At 41.0% G+C, this 18,272-nt stretch overlaps 1 protein-coding gene across 16 annotated transcripts in view; it reads right to left on the bottom strand.

The window, feature by feature from the left end:
- Nucleotides 1-18,272, bottom strand: part of LOC126768022 (collagen alpha chain CG42342) — a 264,733-nt gene that overhangs the window by 127,197 nt on the left and 119,264 nt on the right. The gene's annotated exons all lie outside the window — the stretch shown is intronic.

The following is an 18,272-nucleotide window of genomic DNA, read 5'->3' as shown; positions in this document are numbered from 1 at the left end:
TTACTTGATAGAAACTCACCTTGAAGCTATTTTTTATTAAAATACGTGAAAATGTACATATTTTATTTTGTCAGTCCGGGTCAAATTTGATCAGATGGTAACTTGTTCAAAACAGTTTAAGTACAGATATTGATTTTTAAATATTTATTGAACCCACTGTATTCATTAGAATCTTTATTCTCACGTACATATGTATTTAAGAATATTTAGTAAAAAATCTGCTGCAAACTTAATATGAAAACAACAACATGTGAATGAAATTATAATACTTGAAAGGCAACAACAAGAAAAAACATACTCTTGGTCGGAACCAACAAAGTGATAGTATAACGAAAAAAGGTCGAGCTTCTTCTATCGCTGGTGGAGAAAGAGGGCGCTACTAGTTATTAGTCATCGACAAAGCTTTGATTAGATTTCATAACATTAAATTCAAACTAACTACTGAAAGGCTAAAGAGTAACAAAATATATTCTTCACATATCTGAGGCAGGGTTGAGCATACCAAACACCGACGAGTAGTTACGCACACGACTGCAGTAATCAAAATACAGTCTAAAAGACAGTGGAGAAGAATTCATTTCATGCACAATTTTAAGTTGCGAACGCTGCAACTTTAGCAACAACTTAAGTTAAGCCGCAGCTCTCCATTTATTTGCATTTTGAATTCTTCATTTTGATTTTGCAGCAGCTTTGTTGCATGATGCTTGTTGTATGTTGCATATTGCATAAATATGAGCAGCTGCAGTGGCAGCCGACGTTCATTTGCTCCCCAGCACACGCCAACAATGCATAGCTGACTGACTTTGCAACCAACACATAGTCTCACATAGACACACACACATATATTTATTCATATGCACGTGTGTACATACATATATACATATAGTTCATGTACGAAGCTGAAGCGGGCGCTTTGGACTGTCAGGGCGTATGCGTGACGTGCTACAGTTGCTGTAAGTATGCGCCCCTCGTGTGAAAGACTTCTGTGTGCCTGTGTGTGTGTGTGTGTTTGTATAGTGAAATTATCATATTAAGCGCTGTAAGGCTGCTAAGGCGCTCACGTTCCGACTCAAGTAGCTGCTGTTTGCGTTCTACCCACTTGCTACTGTTGTTGTTGTTGTTTAAAGCTCATCTGCATAACGCGCTTGTGCGTGCGTTGCATATACCTGCGCATCACTGAGAGCGCTCGCTTATCCTTATTGGCATTAAGGCAACTTGATTGTGCATCTTACATCAAGCCACACACATACACACGCGCATATGTTTGTGTGTATGTATGCATGTGTGCAAGTTAAATACTGCTTGTGACTCGGTCGCATGCCACACGTTATAACTTGTTATTACGACAACAAAGCCAAACACGCTTTCTTGTTTTTGCTTGTTGCTTGTTGCAACACATGTTTTTGTTGTTGCTAAGAGTGCTTGTGAGGTGACTTTAGTCGTCGCTTCACTGCGGATATGTCAAATTTGCGATAATGAACTTTTAATAAGCGGGTTTAAGTAATAAATAGTGTATGCAACAACAACAACAACAACAACAGCAACAGCGGATACATATTAATTTCATCTGTATGTTGTAGCAACACCTACTACAAGCAATTCAGGCAGCCAACAAGCATTGATTTATGTACTGACCTGCAGTACAGTGCTTCGAAAAATTACTCAGTTTATTTGAAATTCTGAAATTTAAGCGTTCATAATGGTTTAAGTTAAGAGTTTTTATTCTAATTATGAAATTAAGGGGCAGACCTAAATTGTTTATAGGGTTTGTCCGGAAAGTAATAGGACTGATTTTCTTCCGCCGTGACTGTACTTCGCAGCGTGCGCGCACGACTGGATACGGTAGAGGGCGTCGTCCTCGCTAACGAACGAGCGGCTGGTCAGTTATCTCCGAGCACCTGGAGAGTCAGGACAAACATTTTCGCGCGACGGGTTTCTGTGAGTGGTGCAAGCCGAAAATGCAGCGTTCGTTAGAGCAAAGGTTGGTGATTAAATTCTGTGTGAAACTCGGTAAATCTGCAACAGAGACGTTTGATATGATCAAGCAGGAACACCCAGATGTTGCTTTAGTAAAAAGTGTTGGGTTTCGGTAGCACCAGGCCTCTTTGGAGGGCCAGGAAGAGGTCGCTGATGAAACCCGTGCTGTGAGACCTGCGACTTCGACAAACACCGACAATGTGACTCGTGTGCGCAAAATTTTGAACTCAGACCGTCGACTAAGTATTCGTTTAATTGCGCAAATGTTAAATTTATCAAAATCTGTGGTTCGTAACTCGAACGAAGGGCTAATCGGGTCCGACAAGATTGGGCCCCCCGGACCTCTTTTGTTTTCTTACCTGAAAAGGCCGATGAAAGAGGATCCAAGCTGCATGCACCTCGGCTCTCAAGGTCTGGAGAATGCCTTCCGTGGCGGCTTCAAGGCTTGGAAATTGCCCTGGCAGCGCTGCATTGACACAGAAGGAGCCTATTTTGCTTGAGTTAAAACCTTAAATGCGCTCAGTTCAATCAGCCCTTAAACAACCTTTTTCAAAACTACATTTCTCAAGTTTACTTGAGTGAGAATTCGGAGACTGTTTTGTGATGCCATCACTAACAATTTTTTCACTTCTTCTCTTTATAGTTGACCGTACAACCTACTAGTGTTTAGATCCGATCAAAAATGAAATTTCAGCAGACCAAAAACCATCAATTTTTTTAAATGCCTCCATTTATCGATTTTTGGTTTTTTCAACAGTTTTTCCCAATATAGATTATTTTTTATATTTTATCCACGGAGAAATCGGTATCGCTACAGCATGGGAGGACCTTTTTTAGCGCCGTGTAACTTGGAAAATATTTAATTTTTGTCAACAAAGATTTTACTGTATACATTTAGCACTCCAGAGGATCAGCATCTGAACCAAGCAGCATTTTGCAGCAGTCTATCAGTTTGAAAATCGAAAAATTTAGTTGGAGTGAATGTTTTGTTAGATTGATATCAGTGCCCTGCAGATAAAGTTAGGTCATGACAGATTTATTGCTTATTTGTTTAAGTTTTTGCGCAGTTATGGCACTAAAATATTACTTTTCACATGAGGCTAAAAATAAATGAGAAAAACGATCTATGTATTCCTGAGTGAAAGTCAGGGTTCGACTCTCTTGCAACAATCGGTAGGAACTGTGCAGTGGCAATTGGCACTCAAGTGAGTACAGAGAACAATTAACACACAAGCTTAATCCAACAATCCGAACTTCCGGATAGAAAATGCTATCAATAGGACACTCTCAAATTCGATTTGAAACTTGGACCTCTTCGGTCACTTAAGCACTAATTTTAGGACGATTTTTATGGAAAGTACTTCATATTTAGACTTCGTGAAGCACTAAGTGTTATTTCGCTAAAAGAAATTCGGTCTGAATATTTATTATATCACATCTTTAAATTATTGAAACACATCTCATTTTGTAAATTTTTCCCTCCCGAGCAATTTGCGGCGGCACTGTAGGTGAGCATGTGCATTCCGCTGCGGTTGGTTTATTTATTTGTGGTATGTTTTATTGCAGTCGTTACAGCAAATAAGTGACAAATTTGTTTGTCGCTCTTGCTAATATTGTTGTTGTTGTTAACTTGTTGTTGTTATTGCTTGCCAACAAAGTCAGAATTGTGTTTTTTGTTGCTCGTCTGTTACTTTTGTCACTTACACGAGTATCTGTTCGTTTATTTGCCTTGTCGGCTGTTGTTGCATTTGTTGTTGTTGTTGCTGCTGCCGTTGCAAATTGTGCAACGCCGCCACTAAATCAACCCAGGACCTCTGGTTGGCGGCGTGCAAAGTGTGCGCGTATGCTTGTTGGCGGTGGCGAGTGTGGGGAAGTGTGGCGAGGCGCGGACGTATGCGCCGAGCGCTGCGAAGCGGCGGCAACAGGCTAATTAAATGACAGCAATAAATTTCATAAATAATCAACGTGCGTCGCGCAAGTGGCGTGAGCGCGAAACAGCAAACAAGTTGAAAATGCACAGGCCACAACAACAGCGGCAACAACACTACAGTCCCTGCATCGCATATATACATACATACATACATATATGAGCACATCAATTTTGGCTTCGGGAAATGCGAATTGTAAATTTACAAATTTGTTAATTTATAGTTTTGCGTGTTCGCGTGCTTTTGAGCGGCCGGCAAGGCTAACTGTCAACAGGTTTGTTGGTTTTTCCGCTTAACTCCGGCTAACTTTCCACTGTCACTAAGTTCTAATAATTGGTGGCAGATTTATTTTATATGTTACCTTAGTTGCTTTGTTGCTACTTTGCTAATCCTACTGTTTACCGCTATAAATATGTTGTTGACAGTATTTCGTTGGCTAATTATAACTTTTATCTTGCTGTGCTGGCATTTTTTGTAATTTACAGTTATATGTATTATAGGATAGGAATTAATTACCAATGTCAGACTTTCTATTAGTTGTTAGAAATGTTGTAGTATAACGAAATAAATTTGAAAATTAAGTTTTGATAGTCATATTAGTCTCAATTGCAGATATTAGATCTTTGAAGAACATGAAACAGTTGAGACAGTCAACACCATTACTCATCCTGAGGCCCACTATTCAATATTCGATCGAATAGACCATGTCCTCAGCGAAAAAAATATAGCAGCCGTAGCTGAGAGTGTACACGAAAACGGTGGAGAGTCGATTCGGCGCCGTTCGCAGCAATTCTGACTTATGTATGGAACGACTTGGCGCATTTTACGTCGACATCTTAAACTGAAAGCGTACAAAATACAGCTTGTGAAAGAACTGAAGCCGCGCTTCCTTCCCAAACGGTATCGCTTCGCTCTACGGGCTCCTGAAAAGTTCCGAGACGATCCGACTTTTTCGAATAAACAAGGGGAGGTCCATTTTTGGCTCAATGGATATGTAAACAAAAAAATTGACGCATTTGAGACGAAGATCAACCTGAAGAGATTCAAGACCCGCCGTTTCATCCAGAAAAAACGGTTTTGTGTGGTTTGTGGGCCGGTGGCATCATCGGTCTGTATTTCTTCAAAATAATGCCGGTGAGAACGTAACCGTCAATGGCGAACATTATCGCGCCACGATAATTGACTATTTGATGCCTGAAATTTAAGCCCGTGATCTCGGCGACATTTGGTTCCAACAAGACGGCGACACCACACATCGCATCAATCAATGGATTTATTGAGAAAACACTTCGTTGAGCAGATAATTTAACGCTTTGGGCCGGCTGATTGACCACCAATGCTATGGAGATACGTAAAGTTTAAAGTTTATATGGACAATCACGTTTCCACTCAGGCCTTGAAGCAAAACAAAAGCGAAATGTTTGAACGAGTCATCGAAAATTGAACTCAACGCATGGACGATCTGAGATGTAGCCCTGATCAACATTTGAAACAAATAATCTTCAGAAAATAAATGCCAAAGGATGTTCTTTCGAATGATAATAAACATCCGCCATTAAATATGAAGTTTCTGTGTTTTTTTCTTTTAAAAAGTTGAGAACTTCGAAATAGATCACCATTTATACTGAGCGCGAAAACCGTATTGATAAACAATTCTTCCTGCTGTAGATTTTTTTGTACATGTGTCAATTGGTGTGTTTGACAGCTGTTTGATTACGAAAAGTTTCCTTGGTGATTTTTATTATGAAAACCATTGAACAGCGAGTTTGCTTGAAATTTTGTATTTCCAATGAAATCGTTGAAAATGTAGCAGAACTATTTTGGGAATCTAATATCAATGTATATTTATTTGAGAGGCACAAAGCACTCGGTTAAGGTCGTGAAGTCATCGAGAACTTGCCTCATGTGTGTCGTCCATGCACCTTTATTAGTGATGATAACATCGAAAAGTTTATGGAAAGAATGCTTGAAAATTATCGCGTTGGTGTCAGAGAGATAGCAGAGGATGGCACCATCTGCTATGGATCAATTCAGCACATTTTTGTTAATTTTTTTAGGTATGAAGCGTGTCAGTGCTAGACTCGTACTAAAACACCTGAATATTTTCCAAAACAGATGCTTGCGGCAATGTGGCTGAGGATCCAACACCCATCAAACGCATTACTATAAGCGGCGAGGCGTGGATTTATGAATATGATCGCGAAACTGACACACAATCAAGTGAACAGCAATCCAATGAACAGAAAGGAAAATTATGCTTGTCATTTGATAGAAAGTCTAATATAATTTGTGATGTCCTCTCCGACAAATGTTTCTATTGACTGCTTGGCGCTTTCGCTGAACAATTCTCTTTCATTTATTGTTTTTTTGTCGAACTTGAAAAAGCGATTAATTGTCAAGCAACTAGCACACTTAGCGTTGAAAATAAAATTTAACAGAATTTACAGCGCACTTCCAGCATATTGCTCGCGGCATGCTGCACACACAGATAGGCGCTAAGTAAACGCAAGATATTTATTTTATGGCTGAGTAATAAAATGGAAAACGGTGTGATTTTTACCATTTAAACATGTATACATATGTATATATATATAACACATGTATGTATATGTACATGTATATATGAATGTGTGCATTTAAAAGCTTGGGCGGATGAGTGGCAAAAATCACAGCTATTTTCTGTGCAATCCCTGCGTGGCATTGTTGGGTTCGCGCGCGCCATTCTTTCATTTTCCATTGCCGTGTATATTCTGTATTTATTTTGTCGACAATTTTTGCCCGTCATATAATGTTTTATGATCTCTTTTGCATATTCATTGGCAAATGTGTACACTGCTTGGAAAAGAACAAAAGCGCAGCCAAATATATGCGCATACATCTACATGTGTATGTATGTAGGAGTGTGTATCCATTCATGTTCATTTACTTTTCGCATTTAAAAAGGTAAAACATACAAATTTGCAAATACCCACGCCTCTGTCTCTCGGCACTCTTATGTATGCTTGTATGTATTGCACATATTTACACAGTCATGCATTTGTTTGTGTGTAAGTATGTGTTTTCGAATTGTGTGCGTAAAAGCAAGCCTCTGAGTGCTTTTCCACACAGTAAATTGCAATGGAGCCCGAGCAACTGTCACCAATGGCTTTTTGAGAGAGGCAGCGGGGAATTGAAAAGTGAAAAAATTAAAGAATTATATAATAATGTATGAATAAAATATGCTCTATATTTACTTTTTGCATTATTCAAAACATAAATTCTTTTTAAATAAATTTTAGTTTATTTTAGATACGAGCAAGCTGGAAGAACATTCATGAATTGTGCTTACTGAATACATATGTACATATGCATGTATTAGGGTGGTTAAATTACAATTATTGTCCGATTTCTCTTTTGGTACTCTCAAAATTTGGTTGGACACCTGTTAGATAGCTTTTCCAAATATGAGCTCTCAACTGTCACGAAAAGGTTCTCCGCCTTACAGTTATTTATTAATTGTTTTCTTATTATCCAATAGAATGATTCATATCTCCCATCCAACTGCGTCAAGTACTCTTAGAGCTGGAGTGTTTTCATCCATTTGGACGACATGACCAAGCCAGCAGCCACCGTCTCTTGATTCGCTGAACAATGTCAATGTCGTCGTATATCTCGAACAGCTCATCCTTCCATTGAATGCGATAGTCGCCGTTGCAAATACGCATAAGTTTTCGCAGACCTTTTCTCTCGAAAACTCGTTACGCCGACTCATCAGCTGTTGTGATCGTCCTCTGTGCCTATAACATGACGGGAATAATGAGTAACGTGTCGAGTTTGGACTTTGTGTTTGAGAGAGGACTTTACATCTCAATTGCCTACTTAGTCCGAAATAGCACCATTAGACTGACGTTGTTGTTGGTGTCAATGCCAAAAACCTACTTGAAAAAATATTACGTTTTGTAGCCTTTGTAGGAAATTTAACCGATTTTCCATGATACCAAGCGAAAAATAAAACATTAGTTTTATTGGTCCACCCTAATATGTATGTATGTTTTCACTATGCGTCAAAGTGACAATTTTTATCAACATTTCAACGTTACCATTTGCGTCGATTCATTTATTTTTGTTCAGATATTTTGGCCAATATGGCTACAGTAGATACCCCGCAGATAAATACATATTATGCCGTGAGCAGTGAGCCTTAATTCGTAACTCAACTGTCAATCGAGCCAGTGGCCAGCCAAACAGTTATTCATACACCTCATTCCATTCAGTCAGAGAATTTCAGAGAAATACTTTTAAATAAAAATTAATATAAATAAATGAAGATACTCTGCGACACTAAATATTCAAAAAACCACAAAAATATGTCCACCTTTTCAGTGACAACATATTGTTGCCGGAATCATTGCGGTTGCTTTGGCAATTGATATTATATTTGTCATTGTTTTTTTCTTTCTTTTTTTGCTATTTTTTTGACATTGAAAATTAGCGCCATCTCGCCCATAAAGCAGATTTTCCAAAGTCATCAGTACTCGAATTTTACTGCCAACATCACCCCACCCTCTGCTCTCTACCTACGACAACCTCGGCGCGCTTCGCTATCTGCCGCGCATTATGCTTCCTTTCACCCACTCACTCAACTGCTCAGCTACTCATCTCCACTCAGATATTCACTCAGTCATTCCGTCAACCAACCAACCAGCCAGTCATCCATTCATTGGGTGCAATTGCGTGGAAACGATTTTAGCGCTTATTGAAAGTGTTCCCACTTAACGGCACAGCGCGTTGGCACTCGTGCAGCTGTCTGTGCCTCCTCCACTCTTATACGCGGTAGTGCTTGTGTTGTTGCCACCACCTTCACAGTGTTTTTCGCCAGTCACTGGCAATGTCCGTCTGCGCATTAGTCCCCATAGCGATGCCTGCCCCGGCGTCCATTTCGCTTCGGTCGCGAGTCGCTGAATAGAAAAATTAAATTTTGCCACTTTAAAAGCGCCCACTTTCGGCGGCAAACGCGCTTCGCATTCCACCGATCGAACGGAGTTCCATGATTTGTTGTGGCATGCACCCCCTTTTCGTAAGGGATTATGTTTTTGTGTGTTTTCCGTGAGTTTTATATTGTTATTTTCCATATTCGCCGCCGCTTAGTTCAATTGCTGTTGGGTGTCGGGATTATTTGTTCGTCATTTCGTCTCTGCTTTGTTGCATTTCTCACATTCACATTCCCGTTTCGACGCTTGAGCGCTGTCTCTGCTTCTGTTTTTGGTTGTTGTTGCTGTTTTTGGCATTATTTATTTTGCGTTCCACGAAAGGTTTGATTTTAATAGAGATTTTTTCAATCCCCTCTTTTGCGCAAATTTCCATAAGATTATCTGGGATTTAGTTTTACGCAGTTAGATTTCGTTTTGCTCACGCACGCTATCGACGGCGCATATTTCAATTCTCCTCTCTAATTTACATATTTTCCGTGTTTACCTGGCAATTTCAACTTTTCGCCGGCGCTCGGAAAACTCCACCCTTCCAAAGCAAATAAAAAATCACATAGTTCGATTATTTTTCGGATTGAACTTGAGCCATTAGCGTTTGTGAAGCAAATGGTTTTGCTCAGGCAAATTGAAAAGTTCGAGGAAAATTAATAAGAAAAAACAACAATACTGCAGAAAAAATAATTTACATTTAGAACGCTTCGGTCCTAATAAAGAAGTTACGGATTTAAATAACTAATTTATTGAACAGATGCTCCAATCATGGGAATCCTTTTTTCATTATACCTTTTCTATTAAGTACAACAAGATTTTAATGCAGTATTTTCAGTAGCTTTTGATAACTAAATACTAAGCGAAAATAAATAAAATAATGCCATGAAGAAGTTGGAATAGCAATTATTGTCGGCCGAGCTATTCAAATACGGCGGCGAAGAACTGACAACGCGCATGCATCAACTTCTTTGTAGAATATGGTCGAACGAAAACCTGCCCGACGATTGGAATTTAAGTGTGCTCTGCCCAATCCACAAAAAGGGAGACCCCACAATCTGAGCCAACTACCGTGGGATAAGCCTCCTCAACAACGCATATAAGGTTCTATCGATCGCACTTTGCGGATTAAAGCCCACCATCAACAAACTGATTGGACCTTATCAGTGTGGCTTCAGACATTAAAAAACAACTAATGACCAGATATTCATCATGCGTCAAATCTTGGGGAAAAAATCGTGAAAAGAGAATCGACACGCACCACCTCTCCGTGGATTTTAAAGCACACGACAGCACGAAAAGGAGCTGCCTTCATGCCGTGATGCCCGAATTCGATATCTTCGCAAAACTAATAAGGCTGACGTTGTGTTGTGTTGGTGGAGCTATCAGGATCGGGAAGGACCTCTCGGAGCCGTTCGATAACAAACGCGGTTTCAGACAAGGCGACTTTCTAACGAGCCACTTCTTCAATCCACTCTTGGAGAAAATAATTCGCGCTGCAAGTCTGAATAGAGAAGGTACAATCTTCTATAAGAGTGTACAGCTGCTGGCGTACGCCGATAATATTGATAACATTGGCTTCAACAACCGCACCGTTAGATGTGCTTTCTACAGACTGGATAAGGAAGCGATGCTAATAGGTCTGGTAGTGAACAAGGACAAGACGAAATATCTCCTGTCGTTAAACAAACAGTCGTCGCACTCGCGACGTGGCTCCCACGTCACTGTTGACAGTCATAACTTCGAAGTCGTAGATAATTTCGTCTATCCTGGAGCCAGTATTAACAGCAAAACCAATGTCAGCCTCGAAATCCAGCGAAAAGTAACACTTGCGAATAGATACTGCTTCGGACTGAACGCTATAAGTTACTCATTATTCCCGTCCGCTGCGTACAGAAGAGAATATTATGGTGCAGAAAACCGTATAAAATACAGCTCGTGCAAGAACTGAAGCCGACGATGGCCACGTTGAATTTTCAACATCTAGAGTCGAAGTTTTTTACGAGTTTTTTCAGAGAACGTATGGAACGAGCAGCCGCATTTGGGGTGAAGAGCATATACAACCACATTTTGAAATAGTTGAGCGAATTACGAGACAGAGACTACGCTGGCTAAATCATGTCGTCCGAATGGACGAAAACACTCCAGCTTTGAAAGTATTCGACGCAGTTCCCGATGGGGGAAATAGAGGAAGAGGAAGACCTCAACTCCGTCGGAAAACCCAGGTGTAGATGGATCTGGCTACACTTGGAATCTCCAATTGGCGCCAAACACCAAAAGAAAGAACGAAGTTGAATATAAAAATATTGCTAGTCAAGAATTGAATGAGAACTCAACTAGAAGTAGTTGCGGTTACGAGGTATTAAGGAGATTCAATTCTGGTACCTTAAGGAGCAACAAGCCCTTCATGGTTGCTCCAATCTGCTCATTACGCTCTTCTTCTGAGAGTATCATGGTTCCTGACCTTATGTCATTTCGGTTACGGAAGCTATTGTGGCCGCGAGCTGGCCATAGAGTAATGCAGAGCGTTTACATAGACAAGACCAAGGTGATCCATTGCATCTTACCAATTGGTGTACCTAGTAATGCTTTTGGGCACCGTGCGGTTAAGCTTTAATACCATAGGTACCGACCTAAAACACAACAAACTAATTTTAGATACCAACAAGGTAGAACTAACGAAGAATATGTCTGATTGAATGATGTAATTAATTTCTTCCTATAGGGTTTTATCAGAGTATCGTGAAAATTGCAAGTCATATGCTATGATGTTGCTAGTTTTATTAAAGATCTCATGTGGATATTGGAGGCCGATTACACTGAACCAATGGGTTGTCGGCTGTTGGCTTTTGTCTGGACCGTGCTCTCCACCGCAAGTTTTAGCAGTTGTTATATGAAAAGGGTTATATTCAATATTATTTACACGCGTCTTCATATAAAATTAACTTGTTAAAAATTATTTATACACATTTAGGATATGAATATCAGATCAAACTGAACAATTTTCATACCATCCTTAAAAAGAATGACTTATGACAGCACTTTCCAACTCCTTCAAAATATTGAATTATGTTTGTTTGCTTTCAGACACATTTGCTTCTCAGAACACTTGCGTTTTTATTATCTAAAGCTCTCGCTGAACGAATCACGTATTCGTCGCATTGTCATATAAATCCCCCGAGCAAAGTCAGACTCTAAGCAACACACACAAACATGCGCCTGGGAGAGCACTGCATAGTTTGTTTGGTTAAGTCGAAAATCACGTTTCGCGAGTGTTTTCAGTATCATTGATGTATTTATATGATGTTATTACCCGCACTCTGGCAACGCCTGCAGCGAGTGTGGCGCAGCTGCTGACGCATTCGTTTGGACGATGATCCCCTGCGACGAAGGCGTGTTGTGAGAATATGTCTCTGTACGCTTAACGCCGATGTTGCTGCCGCTGATGAAGTGATATTTACGCAATAAATGGTCGCACACGCACACATGCACACATGGGCGATAACTGGCAATCCCAGCAGCCGCGTGACCACAAATTCGACTATCCCCACACACACGCATACACACACACGCGCAGCAAATCCAACAAGCGTATAACTACTCAACCTCATTTCCGCAGTCAGCGCTGGCCGCGACAGCATTCACTCACTCATCCCGACACTCTGTTTGGTGTCGATGTCGACGATGTTGACGATATGAATGAGTTATGATGCGATGTGCCCTGACATTCGTTAAACTTGCAACGCGCCAGAAGTGGCAGCAACACCGCTGCGGCCACTGGCAACATAATGACAACGACAACGAAAAGAAAATGGAAACGTTCAACATGTACCACGCGCGCATACACACATGCGCTCACTTTGTATGCGTATTATGGTGAAATAGGTGGAAAAAGTTGCACAAACCACAGGCGTGTAAGCACACCGCGACAACAACGCCGCGCCGTCAGCAACAATGACAGCAACATGCCGGTTGCGCTGCGTTTTTCTTCCGACCAACCGACCGACTGACTGACAGCCGAACGAGCAGCGCGCCGTGCCGCGCCATGCGACGCGCTACTTTGCGGTGCGCTTTTGTGGCATTGTTCATGCGGCATAATTTAAATAATTGAAAGTTTTACACTTTAACCCACCAACGCGTTTACCTACGCAACAGCGCCTCAAGCCAACGGCGTCGTCATGCCCATACGCATATGAGCGCAGGTATGTGCGCGTTCGGTAAGCTCATGTGCTGGCGCGCGTGTGGCTGTGTGTGCTCGTGCAACTGGATATGTCTGCAAACATATGCTGCTGCTTTCAGTTGTAAATGTTGGCAGAAAGAAGCGTACGAGCGACAACTTTTTTGCCTTTATTCATTCATTCATCTATAATAAACAGTTAGCTACGTATGTGTAACTGTACATATTCACGCACACCCCCGTAAGCGCAGCTATTTGTATTGGTTTTGCGCTTTTATATAGGCGCATTATTTGCTGCGACTTGGTGTGTGTGTGTGTGTGTGTGTGTGTGTGGGTTAAAACGTTTCAATTTTAACCTTAAATGACATCTGCATTAACTCCACCTTCGCATATGGCCTACGGCTGCTCCAGGCTAATTCATCGGTCCAGTGACGGAACACCATGACAAGCTTTGTTTTTGTAGCAAGTAGCGAGTCGCTGTCTACTCTTAAAAGGATAAATAATGTACAGTGATTAAAAGTAATTTTTAATATGCCTTGTTAAGCGCTGCTACTGAATGGCTTATAAATTTTCTTCCAATTGCACACAACTCATTACTTTTATGGTTGAGTTCAAGGGCGCCCAAAGTAATTTTGTATGGTGGCGGAAGTGAAAATGAGATTTCTTCGTGGGATTATAAACTTTGGATGATGATAGTTTCTAGTATTCACTTTCTCTACTGTAATCTCTTCTATAACCAGTTTATTTGCTGCGAGAGGTAAGCTTCTCAAATAGAAAATGGAGTGAGGACTATCTGAGCAATGTCTCAGGGTAAATTTTAAGCCAAACCTGTCTTTTGAGACAGAATCAAATTTAGTTTACCTTTTCTCGCTTCTAGATCATTACATCGATACATGAGGGCTCTAAGTGAATTCGACTTGCCTTTTAGATAGTTGATTTTGATTGTATTAGGCGCGAACACTTTGGCTTTCAAGAGAGAGTCCGAAAAGCGTGGGTATGAAGAACAAGTTGGCTGACAGGGGTAATGCTCGAAAATTCCACGAAAACATGCGGGGACTAACAGAAGGTATCAAGACTGGAGCATACTCTTGTAGAACCCGCAGAGGTGATCTAATGACTGATGCCCAGAGCATACTAAAAATATAGAGGCAACACGTCTACAGTCTGGTGTATGACACTGAAAACATAACACCAGGAAATGGCAAACCTGATTCCCCAATCGATGATGATGAAGCAGACGTTCCATTGCCCAACCATGAAGAAGTTCGAACAGCAAATACCCGTCTGAAGAGCACCAACGCGGCGGGGGCCGATGGATTGCCAGCCGAATTATTCAAATACAGCGGCGAAGAACTGACAACGAGCATGCATCAACTTCTTTGTAGAATATGATCGAACGAAAGCATGCCCGACGATTGGAATTTTAGTGCGCTCTGCCCAATCTACAAAAAGGGAGACCCCACAATCTGAGCCACCTACCGTGGGATAAGCCTCCTCAATAACGCATATAAGGTTCTATCGATCGCACTTTACGGATTAAGGCCCACCATTAACAAACTGATTGGACCTTATCAGTGTGGCTTTAGGCATTAAAAAACAACTAATGACCAGATATTCATCATACGCCAAATCTTGGAAAAGACCCGTGATAAGTGGATCGACATACACAACCTCTTCGTCGATTTTAAGGTTACTTTTGACAACACAAAAAGGAGCTGACTGTTTGCCGATATTTATGATTTTGGAATCTCGGCAAAACTAATACGGCTGTGTAAACTGACGTTGAACAATACTAAAAGCTTCGATTGGGAAGGACCACTCCGAGCTGTTCGATACCAAACGAGGTTTCAGACAAGGCGGCTCTCTATCGTGCGACTTCTCCAATCTACTCTTGAAGTAAATAATTCGAGGTGCAGAACTAAATAGAGAAGGTACCATCTTCTATAAGTGTGTACAGCTGCTGGCGTACACCGATGATATTGATATCATTGGTCTCAACATCCGCTCTGTTAGTTCTGCTTTCTCCAGAATGGATAAGTAAGCGAAGCAAAAGATCTGGTAGTGAATGAGGCAAGACGAAATATCTCCTGTCATCAAACAAACAGTCATAGCACTCGCGACTTGGCTCCCTCGGCACTGTTGACAGTCATAACTTCGAAGTTGTTGATAATTTCGTCTATCTTGGAACCAGTATTAACACCAACAACTATGTCAGCCTCGAAATCCAACGCAGAATAATTCTTGCCACTGCTATATGGTGCAAAGTCATGGATGGTTCACCTCATCGTTCCATCAAATGCGATATTCGCCGTCGCCAATGCGCTAAGGGCCATAAATCGAGTTATACGACGACACTGGCTAAATCATGTAGTCCGTATGGATAAAAACACTCCAGCTCTGAAATTATTCGACGCAGTACCCGCGGTTAAGTAGGTAGCATAGAATTTTTTCTAAAAAACTATGATGAAGCGGTAGTCACCTAGTCAAATTATTCTGAAGTTGCGGTAAGCAATTTAGCCTGGTCCAAGTCTCTGGGGGTCTTCAACTTAATTACCTTAACGCAATATTTCTTCTTTTCCAAGTTTTCAATTTCTCTACAGAATATTACATACTTGTTGTTGTTGATTTAATGCTTGTAAAGTAAAAACAAGTAATCACTGGAGGCAGGTCTCCTGGCTCGCATCTAATTGGACACACTGTTCTCAGCGGATTGGGCTCAGCTACTGCTGCATTATATTGCCAACGAATTACGTCCGTAACAGCAAATTACGACAGCTGCCACAGACGCTGGACGCACTCAAAGTGAGTGCTGCAACAATGAACAGGGTGTTGTAAGATTTTAATTTTATTCATGCGATTTGCATACATTGAGAGACATGCAGCCGCCATGCGAGTTGCAACTTGTTATCGCTGCGTCAGCATTCCATTGGTAAATATTTAAATGCTGAATTACGATTGCCAGTGAAATGCAATTGCGTGAAGGTAAGTGGGGCTGCAAAGTTTAAGGACACGGCTGTGGCAAACGATACACCGTCACATCCATCCACCGGTGGAGAGATGAAAGCGAAAACTCGCAGTTGGCAGTGGTGAGGTAGCGAGGGTGTGCGCGGGGATAAGCTGCTGCAAACACTGGCTCAGCTGTTGCTCTGCGGCTGCTGTGGCATTTCCTCATTTCTGTTGTTGCAACATAGCAAAATATCAAATGAAACGTAATGCAATTGTGGCCGCGTTGCTGGTATGTTGCAACAATTTAAAATTGCAATGTATTTACGTGAATGACGCCACAAGGATATTGCCAACAACAAGCATGCCAAGGTATTCAGCCACAACAACAACAATTTAAAAATCGCTGGTGACATCGTCCGCCGCCGGCACACATGTCAATACATGAGAATTAAATTTTCCTATTTGCGTAAGCGTGTGTGAGTGCTTGCTGGCGCATCGCTTTCGCGCATCTTGCAACGGCAACAACAGCGTTTAGCCTGCATAAGCGACACATTCGCGCACATTCATTGTTGTTGATGAATTTCCGCTGCAGATGCGCAAATATTTGCACTTGCATGTGAGGCATGAGCCCCAGCCACCGCGTTGACTTGGTGCAACGCAGCCGCACCGCGTGCTGCGCGCTTCCCAATACACGCCATTTCGCCGCAGAGCACAGACATGTAAATTTACACAAACACGCACACTTTTGCCGCTAAGCGTTCCGGCGGTGCTGTACCCACTTAGGTGCGTGCAACGCGCATTTGCGTGACACGAAATTCTCTAAAATGGTTTTCAAAACTTATTTGCTTAGGTGTTAGTTGGTTGCGCTAGCAGTTTAAAGCGTGTAGTGCTGACATCACTCACCGTTTACACCTTCTAAGTCAGCTGATGGGTTTTTGTTGACAATTTGCAAAACAAAGCAATTCTTTCTTTATTTTTGCAAGTCAGAAAAACGTGAGTTTCTGTGAAGTGGGATTATATTTAATAGGTAAGCAAGAAAACAGTGGACTACGGTTGCACCTAAGCTACAATCTTCTTCTTTATTGGCGCAGACACCGTTTTCGCGGTAATAGCCGAGATAGCTCGGATGAGACCAAAGCTACAGGTATAATACTTTTCACGTATACAAAAGATATCTGAAGAATTTCTTCAGAAATTGCATCATTGCCTTGGGCAGTAACGCATATCAAACTTCTCGAAGATCTTCATACATATCTTAAAATGAAAAAGTTTTCCATTCAATTACTTAATTCCGATAGTTCAGTTTGTATGGCAGCTGTTTGGTATAGTGATCCGATATCAGCGTTTCCTATAAATGAGAAGCCTCTGGTGACGGACAGGCGGACATGGCTTAATCGGATCAGCTCGTCATGCTCATTACTTATAGGGTCTCCGACGTTTCTTGTTAGATCTTACCAATTTCGTGACAGATAATAATCCATGATCCAGGAACTAATCAAAACAATAATTTTGGAAGAAATGGCTACTTCCCCAAAAAATAGTTTTTTGTTAACGAATTTGCACTTTAAATTCCCTTATTTAATGCAAACTGTTTTCAAATACAGAAAAAGTACCCGGAAACTGTTATTAAATTTCCGGGCTAAATGATATATTAAAAAATGTAATTTGCTAAGGGGGCAGCAGCTGCTTAAATCAGTACACCTCAGCAGTGCGTTGCGATTTTTACAATGAACAAAAATATCGAACAAAGAATTTATTTCAAATTGTGTATTTGTAACCAAATTTCGTGTATTTCAAAAATACAAGCTATCGAGTGGTCCAAAGCCTTTAAAGCTGAGTTTTTTCAAAAAGAGAGTGGTTTTTCAATATTCGTGGTTTGATGCATCATGTACTTGTTCAGGAGTGAGAGACGATCAATAAAGAGTTCTATTTGGCAGTGTTGAGGCGTTTGCATAAGAACATCCGTTGAAAACGGCCGGAACTGTGGAGAACAATTCATGGATTTTACTCGATGATAATACACCATCGCATCTAGCCACGACTGTGACCGAATTTAAAGCCAAAAACGCAATTAATACTTGGATTTGGCTCCGTGTGATTTTCCCTTGTTCCCCAAACTTAAATTGCCGCTCCGTGGAACCACTTGATCGAAGAGATAATAATAAAATATGTTGAAGGAGCTTAATGCCATCCCACAAAGTGCTTATGAAAAGTGTTTCGAGGATTTAAAAAATCGTTGTCATAAGTGTATTATATCTGGTGGGGATTACTTTGAAGACAATAAAACAA

The sequence above is a fragment of the Bactrocera neohumeralis genome, chromosome 2 (genome assembly GCF_024586455.1).
Source record: "Bactrocera neohumeralis isolate Rockhampton chromosome 2, APGP_CSIRO_Bneo_wtdbg2-racon-allhic-juicebox.fasta_v2, whole genome shotgun sequence".
NCBI lineage: Eukaryota > Metazoa > Arthropoda > Insecta > Diptera > Tephritidae > Bactrocera > Bactrocera neohumeralis.
This window is presented reverse-complemented; position numbering and strand designations above follow the sequence as displayed.